The following is a 10317-nucleotide window of genomic DNA, read 5'->3' as shown; positions in this document are numbered from 1 at the left end:
CAAAACAAAACAGAAGCAATATTGTAAGAAATTCAATAAAGACTTTTTAAAATGGCCCACATAAAAAAAAAAATCTTTAAAAAATAAAATTAAAGTCTTGTGAATACCAGTTATGCTTTTGTGACTTCTTCCAGCTGAAGGCTGAAATTTCAGATGAGAAAAGTGGTTGTGAGAAGGGAACAGCTGAATAAATACATAGGGTGAGAATGTAACTCCAGATATAGATTTATCTTTAGCTCTCTCCACGCACAAACAATTATACAGTCAGATCTTGGGATCTGGTACTCTGACCCATGACTGATGCCAAAGGAATGGTTGCCTCCTAGCAAGGAACTCAGTGCATCTCAGGAAGATGTGGAAGGACCTTTTTGGTAAGAGAATGAATGGTAACAACAGCAATGACTACTTTTGCTGCTGCTGCTAAGTCACTTCAGTTGTGTCCAACTCTGTGCGACCCCATAGACGGCAGCCCACCAAGCTCCCCCGTCCCTGGGATCCTCCAGGCAAGAACACTGGAGTGGGTTGCCATTTCCTTCTCCAATGCATGAAAGTGAAAAGTGAAAGTGAAGTCACTCAGTCGTGTCCGACTCTTAGCGACCTCATGGACTGCAGCCTACCAGGCTCCTCTGTCCATGGGATTTTCCAGGCGAGAGTACTGGAGTGGGGTGCCATTTCCTTCTCTGACTACTTTTGAGTTCCTAGCTAAGAACTGTCCAGGTCAAATACTACTCCTTTAATCCTTACAACAAAGTCAAGAGGTAAATATTTGGTTGGTGTAAAAGTAATCATGGTTTTTACATTGTTGAATTTGACATTTGATATTCTTAATAAATATGGTTATGTTATATATCATCTACTGTATTCACCTGACTGCTCACCAACCAACTACCACTTCTTCAAGCATCTCAGCAACTTTTTGTAAGGAAAATGCTTCCACAATCAGCAAGAGGCATAAAATGCCTTCCAGGAGTTCGTCAAATCCCAAAGCACAAATATTTATGTTACAGGAATAAACAAACTTCTTTCTCGCTGGCAAAAATGTGTGTGTTGGTTATACTGGTTCCTATTTTGATTAATAAAGATGTGTTTGAGCCTAGTTATAATGCTTTAAATTTCATGATCTGAAACCACTATTAGATTTGCACCAACCTAATATTATTATTATTATTGGCATTTTAGAAAAGAGGAAATGGAGGCCTAGAGAGGCCACTCAAGCAATAAGTGGCAGAAGCAAGATTTGAACTCAAATTCCAAAGTTCTTCCTACTGGACTATGCTTACCTCTATTGAGTATAAGCAGGTAACTGACACGAAAAAGGGAAATTTAAACTAAAATTTAAGGGGGATGAAGGAAACCAGATAGTACTGCAAAACCAGATGCAGTGGAAGACTGTCTCTTCCAAATAGTTCTTCTCTATTTGATCATTTCCATCAGTAACTGTAAAATCGTACTTCCCATCTTTTAAAAAAACCCTCCCTTGACCCCACTGCACCCTCTGATTACTTCCGTTTCTCTGAAGAGCATAGACTTGTTTGTATCAATGTGAGAAGTGTGTGAGATGAGCTGTGGGGTGGCACGGGAACATCCTCTGGACTGGGGGGCTTCGTGTCCTCCAAGGTGCTGGTGGGGAGGTTAATCCTGTCTTCCTTTTCGCATTTCTCTCTCTGCCACTCCAGGAAGGCCTGCGTTGAGGCTAGGGCAGATGAGGGCTGCAGATGGCTAGGGAGGATGGGAGTGGTAGGGAACGGAGGCTAAGAGCTGAGGTCAGAGCCTAGGTCCTGCTCACTGGAGGTCAGGCCAGAGCTGCCTGAGATGTAGTCATTTTTCAGACCATATTTTCCCAAGCACAGTTATACCCTGGGTTATTTATTTGGGATCTGAAAGAAACCAACATTTACAGAAAACCCACAATATCCTAGACACTGTGCCAAGTGTTGAACATACTTTGTTTCATTTATGCATTAAACAATGTCACAGGACAGGATGTCTTCTTTTAAAGAGGGACAGAGTGATTAAAGTTCTTGATAGAGGCACTTGAGACATGTTGAGCCAAAACTTCAAACCAGGAAAGAGCCTAGGAGGAACCTGCCTTGCTGGCTTTTTCTCAGAGTATCCCAAAGAATTGGTGGGCTGGCGGAGATGGTGGCTCAGTGGCCAAAGTGACCTGTAACCCCCTTAGACTGTTGTTTCATGTCTCATCCCTTGGAGATGGACAACCTGACTCCAGCCCAGATGCTGGGCCAGCCTACGGGAATGTGGCACCCTGATCACCAAATCCACACACCTCATAACCACACATGTCAGGATGAGCACCAGATGCCACAGAAGTGGTTTGAATTTTGGAAGAAAGGAGATAAGTGAGACTGTTTCTTCTGACCCTCAGACCGGAGCAAGACAAGCTGAGCATCTGGGAGAAGAATCCCAAGAATTTGTGGAGATGCTCCACAGACCCCTGAAGAATTCTGTTCCCAGTTGCTAAAGGATAGAGGTGTCCTAAACATGGGTTCAACCCCTGATCTGGGAAGATCTCACCTATGGCAGAGCAAATAAGCCTGTGTGCCACAACTATTGAGCCTGTGCTCTAGAGCCTGGAAGCCACAACTACCGAAGCCTGAGTGCCTGGAGCCTGTTCTCTGCAACAAGAGAAGCCACTGCACTGATAAGCCTGCGCACTGCAACTGGAGAGTAGCCCCTGAACTCCCCAACCAGAGAAAAGCCCAAACAGCAACAAAGGCCAGCACAGCCAAACATAAATAAGTAAATAAAATTGTATATTTTAAAAAAAGGATAGCGGTCTCCTAATGTCTAAATGTGACTTATTTCCCCATGGCTCCTCATGAAGGGAGAATGGAAGTCTGCCACCGTTTGTAGCTCCCCCAGCAGGGAGGAAGCTCTGTTGTGATAATGGGGTGATCTGGAATAGCCAGGGATGCAGTTCCGAACCCACAGATGGGCATGTCCTCAGTCCATGTCCGGAAAATCCCATCAGCCCATCGACCACACTCCCCTCCGAGGCAGGGCTTCCTGCTCTCAGCACACCTGAGTTGCCCACCTCAAGACATCCCTGAACACAGACCACAAAAGAAACTGGTGTTGTCCTTTTCCAAGGAAGGCTCAGAAATTGCTTCGCCCATTTAGCAACAAGCAGGGACCATAAGACCTGTCCTTGCTTTCAAAGACTGTATTACACAGCAGAGAGCATGGAAAGAAACCACAATGCAAGTTATTAAGGATCAAAAGAAGCACCCCAGACAATAAGCATTTGAGCTATTGGAAGAAGACCCATCTCTGGAGACCAGGATGCTGTTGATAAGGCTTAATGACAGATGTGGGACTGGGGCTGGGCCTTAGGTAAGAAGGATTTTTCAGAGAGAGAAATGGAAAAGGTTTTTGTTTTTGTTTTCAGATGGAGTGGCTAGCAAGAGCAAAGTTATGAGAGCAGGAAAGTGAAGAGCAGGTGTGGAGACGAGGAGGAGGACACAATTTGAAGGGCAATCTGGGCATAAGCAGAAACAGAGGCAGGAGATGTTGGGGAAACTGCCTGCCAGGCCATTGAGGGTGGTGAGGATGGCCGGGGACTGATGGATGGGAGGCTCAGGCTTGATCCTGTGGACAGTGGAGAGAAGTTGCAGGATCTTGAGTCTGAGGGTGATCTGTCCAGCCTGGCGGAAGCGTGCAGGGTGGACCATGACGTGGCAACAAGGATGTAGCCGCAGAGGTGAGAAGGGAGTGGAGATCAGGACCCAGGTTGCTCGTGGAGGCCACAGGCGCAGGCAGCAGGGGAGAGAGGCGGGTTCCAAGGGAAGAAGGCATGAAGGGGTGATGTGGCTCACTGCCCTGTGGGAGTGGAGGGAGAGACGGGAGTCTGAGGTGACTCCCACTCTCCAGCTAGAGTGTCTGAATAAAACGAAAGGCGGTAGTGGGGGAGGGGCTGGCTTTTCAGGGGAATCAGCAGGAAATGTAGAATGCACACTGCGGTGTGTGGAATAGGCAATGAGGAATCCGGAGTGGGAGATGGGTCTTGAGAAGGTTTCCCTGCAAATCTAGGGATGATGCAGCAATATCAGATGCTCCCTGGGGAAGGCTCAGTGCAAAGGCACACCCATCCCCACCTCCCAGACCCTTCTTGTTGTCCCACCCCTAAGTCATGTCCCACCCCTAAGTCATAAGACTGCCCTGATGTCCTCATCTCATGTCATTCTTTAATTATTTCATGCCTAGATCATAGATGTCATGTAATAACATCGTGGCAGCCAACAGCAATTGAACAGTAAAAAGGTTAATTGCACTTATTTAAAAAAAAACACACAAAACTCTGCCAAAGGAAGGTACTCAAACCATTGGGCAGACTAGTTGAAAGCTAATGTTGTGACTAAATTGAATTTCAAATGAATTTTACATCCATAGTTCATTTTGCTAATTTGATTCTCTGCATCCTGTAATTTGTTGACAGTGATTGATTACTTAAGTGAATAATATCTGTGTATGGGAATCATTTAGTAATAGAAAATGCCATACATGATCATAACATTAATGAGTATTGTTTACTTGAATTTTCATCACCTACTTAGTCCATTGAAGGTATTGGGAAATCAGAGCCACCCCCCACATTCAGGGGACCAGCAGACTGGTCCCAAGGGCACTGGGGTGATTTTCATACCAAGATCAAGATGGGGTTCCTATATCTTTAAGACATCAGACCACAGCTTCACATCATTCATGGGCCATCTAGCCCTACTTTTTTCCTCAGCAAAAAGAAATCAGAAACACAGATTTCTGGGTTTGGAATCTCAGCATCTCTTTTGGATGGACTACTGGCTATGTTGATAATGAGAGAAACATGACTTGTGTGGGGGGAGCACAGAGGCAAGGTGAAGAGAAGTTTAGAATAGAGCCACAGTATTGCTATCTGAATAGAGCTATGACTAAACACACACACACACACACACACACCCCTCCTAGGACCTGAAATTCTCAAATCTCAGTGTGCATCAGAATCACCTGGATGCTAATTTAAAGTGTTGATTCCAAGACTCTACTCTTGAGGACACAGGAAGGTGTCCTAAAATCCGCATGTGAAATAAGCACCTGTATGCGCGTTCAGTTGTGTCTGATTCTTTGAGACTCCATGGACTGTAGCCCGCCAGGCTCCTCTGTCCATGGGATTCTCCAGGCAAGAATATGGGAGTGGGTTGCCATTTCCTTCTCCAGGGATCTTCCTGTGGAGGGATCTTCCCAGGGATCAAACCGGCATCTCCTGCATCGGCAGGTGGATTCTTTTACCACTGAGCCACCTAGGAAGCCCTGAGAAAAGCACCTACTGCTGCTGCTGCTGCTGCTGCTAAGTCGCTTCAGTCGTGTCCGACTCTGTGTGACCCCATAGACGGCAGCCCACCAGGCTCCGCCGTCCCTGGGATTCTCCAGGCAAGAACACTGGAGTGGGTTGCCATTTCCTTCTCCAATGCATGAAAGCGAAAAGTGAAAATGAAGTCATTCAGTCATGTCCGACTCTTCGAGACCCCATGGACTGCAACCCACCAGGCTCCTCCATCCATAGAATTTTCCAGGCAAGAGTACTGGAGTGGGTTGCCATTGCCTTCTCCAGAGAAAAGCACCTAGAGTGATGCTAATCTGGGTGGCTCTTAATGACACTTCGAGAAACACTTTGCGTCCCTAAACATTCACTGTGACCTTCCTCAAACTCTTTTCCCAACTTTTTTTTGATCCATTCTACTCCTTGTTTCTCTTCACCCTCAAAACAACTTCATGAAATAATTCCTATTATTATCTTATTCTCTGATTGAGGAAACTGAGGAACAGAGAGGTTAAGTATTCAGTTATTACAAGCCCAGATTCTGGTAAGAAACCTGCAAAAGAATCTTGCTTTTGATTCTTACTGTGTAACCTTGGGCAAGTAAATTACTTAACCACTCTGACTTCAGTTTCTTCAATGGTAAATGGGCTGTTGGTCCCTCCCTAGTAGAGGATTAAGTGGGATTAGGTACTGTATATAATACCTAGTCCAGTAAACATCCAATGAACTGCAGCTGTTACCCTTAGCTGGCTCTGAACATGAACCCCACCCAGAATGAGACCAAGAGAAGCAGGAAGCAGGGACAACAAGATGGCCAGCCCAGAATTTTGAATGATATGAATGTATGACATATTGAGAAAATTAATAATAATTAGAAAAAGTGTACTAATAGCTATTTATTTATTCATTCACAAAACAAATGTTTGCTGAATCCCTGCTGTATGCCAGGCCCTCTTCTAAGTGCTAAGGACTCAATAATGAACATGCAGGCAAATTAAGGAGAATGAAATAGTCCCATTTGCAGCAGCATGGATGGACCTAGAGACTGTCACACTGAGCGAAGTAAGTCAGACAGAAGGAGAAGTATCGTATGATATCGCTTATATGCGGAATCTAAAAAGAAATGATACAAATAAACTTACTTACAGAACAGAAAGAAAGCCATAGACTCGGAGAATGAACTTATGGTTGCTGGGGTCAGGGCAGGGAGGGATTGTTAGGGAGTTTAGGATGGACATGTACACACTGCTTTATTAAAATGGATAACCAACAAGGTCCTACTGTATAGCACAGGGAACTCTGCTCAGTGTTATGGAGCAGCCTGGATGGAAGGGGGTTTTGAGGGAGAAAGGAATATGCACATGTTTGGCTGAGTCCCTCTGCTGTTCACCTGAAACTATCACAACATCGTTTGTTAATCAGATACTGTTGTTGTTTAGTCACTAAGTCATGTTGACTCTTTTGTGACCCCATGGACTGTAGCCCACCAGGCTCCTCTGTCCATGGGATTTCCCAGGCAAGAATACTGGAGTGGGTTGCTATTTCCTTTCCAGGGGATCATCCCAACCCAGGAATCTAACCTGCATCTCCTGCACTGGCAAGCAGATTCTTTACCACTGAGCCACCAGGAAATTGGCTATACCCCAATACAAAACAGAAGTTAGGAAAAAAGAAAGAAACACACGGACAAGAATGCCTGTCCTTGAGCACTTATATTCTAGTGAGAGAGAAGCAACAGATGTCATAAGTGAAGGAAGGATAGAGCATGCTAGAAAGTAACAGACGCTATGAAGGGATGTCAAGCAGAGGAAGCAAAGCAGGAATGCAGAGGGCTTCATTTTTAAAACAGTGGTCACGGTAGGCCTCTCTGGTGTGGAGATGACCTGCAGTGGCTTGAAGCAGGGCTTGGGTTTTTAGCCAGAGATGGAGGTCGAGTCGTGGCAATGAGTGCACCAAATCCTAGCCACTGGACCAGTGGTCAGTGACAAGGCCCTGGATTTTTGGCTTTGCAGAAAAGAATTCCCACAAAGACGGAAAGTAGTAAAACAAGGGAAGTGTCATTAGGAGGAAAAGCAGTATAGTATATGTGGACAGACACACAAGTGGACTTGGAGTTGAGCCTCGTGGCAATTTAAATCACTTATATGGGGCATTTCTTCCTGGTTTCCTTTGATTTTGATTTTCCTAGTTCAGAGTCCATATTTGGTTTATCTCAGGATCCTCCCATGTACACATCTCTTAGCCAAGATGGAGTCTACTGAAGAGGCCAACGGGTAGTTAGCTTCACTTAGCATCTCTCCCCTTTTGACCTCCGAGGAGCCTTTCTGTGCCTGTGTAGATGAGGAGATGTCTTGACTTCGAGAAAGAGAAATAAGTGGCCTCTTATCTCCTATCTGGGCAGGGCCCGGCCTCCTCCCCAGTTGTCCTGCTATTTTTGTCTTGGAGTACCAGTCCACAGAGAACAAACCCCAACTGTTTGCTCCGAGGGGCCCATCAATCTCCTATCTCAGTCAAGTTGCAATGGACTTCTGGGAGTCCCAGGAGTGAGCAGCAGACATCTGGGAAAGAACCTTTCAGGCAGAGGGAACGGACAGGGCAAGACTCTAAGCAGGAAGGTACTTGCATATTCAGGGAACAGAGAGGAGGCTTTTGTGGCTGGAGTGGATAAACAAGACAGAGAGAAGTAGGAGAGAGAATAAGCGCAGGGAAGTGGAAGATCAGATAGAGCCTTTAAGGTCATGGTGAAAAAACCGGTGGCGGGGGGGCTTTTATTTTTAGTTAAATTGGAACCACTGGCAGTTTTGAGTAGCGTGAACTGACATATCTTAAAGGATTGCTCTAGCTTGTGTATTGAGAAAGGTCCATGGGGAGGTAATGATGGAAATGGGAAGATGAATTAGGAAGCTATTACAATCATCCAGGTGAGAGATTACAGTGACTGCATTTGTGTCCTAGGGCTGTCATAACAAATTACCACAAGCTAGGTGACTTAAAATAAATAAAAATGTCTTATCTCACAGTTCTGGAGGCTAGAAATCCCCAGTCAAGGTGTCAACAGGACTGCGCTCTCTACAAAGCCTGCAGAAGAGAACCCTTCCTTGCCTTCTGCAGCTTCTGGTAGCTCCAGGTATCCCTTGGTTTGGGATTACAACACTCTGAGGTCTGTCTCCATCTTCTCATGGATTTCTCCATGTGTCCATGTGTCTCTGATCCCCCTCTGCCCTTCTCTAATAAGGACACTCATCACTGGATTTAGAGCCCACCCCGAATCTGAGACAGTCTCATCTTAAGATTCTTAATTACACCTATAAGGAAACCCTCTTTCCAAACAAGGACATATTCACTGGCTCCAAAGGTTAGGATTTGGACATGCCATTTGGGGGCCCATAATTCAGTCTACTACAGGAGCTTAGAACCAAGATGATAACAGTGAAGGTCCTGGGAAAAATTATTGATAAATTTTGAAGATAGAGCCAACAGGATTTGAGGAGTAAGAGAATGAGGAGTCAAGAATGACTCCACGGTTTTTGGCTGAGCAAATGCAATGATGGAGTTGCCATTGATTGAGACTGAAAAGGCTGCAGGCGGACCAGATTCAGAGGCAACTATAGACCACAAGTTCAGTTTTGAACATCTTAAGCTTGAGATGATTGTTAGGCATCCAAATGGAGATGCCAGATAGGCAAATGGAAATAAATACTAGGATTAAGAGGCACGTTCTAGGCCAGAGGCACAAGTTTTTGAGTCAAAAGCAAATGGATGATATTTAAAGTCATAAAGTTGGATGAGACTGTCTCAGTGGTGAGCGCATCAGGAGGACAGAAAGGATCTGTACCCAGGGCCTGTGCTGGGCTGTGGGCAGAGGTACATTGATGGTTCCTGCTCCCAAGTAACCCACAGTCCAAGGTGGGAGACAGATGGAACAAAGATCAATGCTCAACTGCTGGCCGCTCTTCTCCAACCAGCAGCCGGGTCACCGTGGGAATGACCAGTTTTCTTCCACATATCCTCCAAGTGGCCAGTGGTCAGAGCTTCTGTTTTCACACACCATCCAAAAAGGGCCTGGGCCATAGCACCTCCAGAAGTTGCTATTTCTCACTATAGAGGACGGTTCCCATTAAAAAAATTTTTCTAAACAAATGATCAGTTGGATTCATCAACTCAGATCAAAATAACTCTGCCTAATGGAATGGCATTGCCAATCTGTATCCCTGTCTGCAGCCTTCAACCCCCATTCCTATTTGTTTAAAAATGAGATGCAACAAATATAGTGGCAGCTTGTCATGAAATATTTTCTCCCTAACTCCAATATACCATGTGTGATTCAAATCTAATTATACTCTTTAAAAATTAAAATGAGTCCTTCTGTTTCTAGTATGGCCATTTGTTCTTATCAAGTTTGACTTCACAATGAAGAGATTATAAGGTCTGCTGAGAACTTTTACCCATTCTGGAAAACTGTGTGTTTCTGCAGAGGGTTGATAGGGCCAGGTCCTGACATAGGCAAGAGTGGTCAGCACAAGCAAAACCAAGGACAAGGGTGTCATATTTTGTTGGCTGTCAGTTTAGTTATGTTGTATGGCCACAGAATGTAAGTCCTTGAAGTTATGCTTAGGGGGTAAAGGGAGGTAGTGTTTTGCCTATGGTACAGGAGTTTCAACTGGTACAACTAATTCATACATTGATTCAGTTCAGTTCAGTTCAGTCGCTCAGTCGTATGTGACTATTTGCAACCCCATGGACTGCAGCACGCCTGGCTTCCCTGTCCATCACCAACTCCTGGAGCTTACTCAAACTCATGTCCATTGAGTCTGTGATGTCATCTAACCATCTCATCCTCTGTCGTCCCCTTCTCCTAACTGCCTTTAATCATTCCCAGCATCAGAGTCTTTTCAAATGAGTCAATTCTTCGCATCAGGTGGCCAAAGTATTGGAGTTTCAGCTTCAGTATCAGTCCTTCCAATGAATATTCAGGACTGATTTCCTTTAGGATGGACTGGTTG

This window comes from Cervus canadensis, chromosome 6 (genome assembly GCF_019320065.1).
Source record: "Cervus canadensis isolate Bull #8, Minnesota chromosome 6, ASM1932006v1, whole genome shotgun sequence".
In the NCBI taxonomy this organism is placed as follows: Eukaryota; Metazoa; Chordata; class Mammalia; order Artiodactyla; family Cervidae; genus Cervus; species Cervus canadensis.
This window is presented reverse-complemented; position numbering follows the sequence as displayed.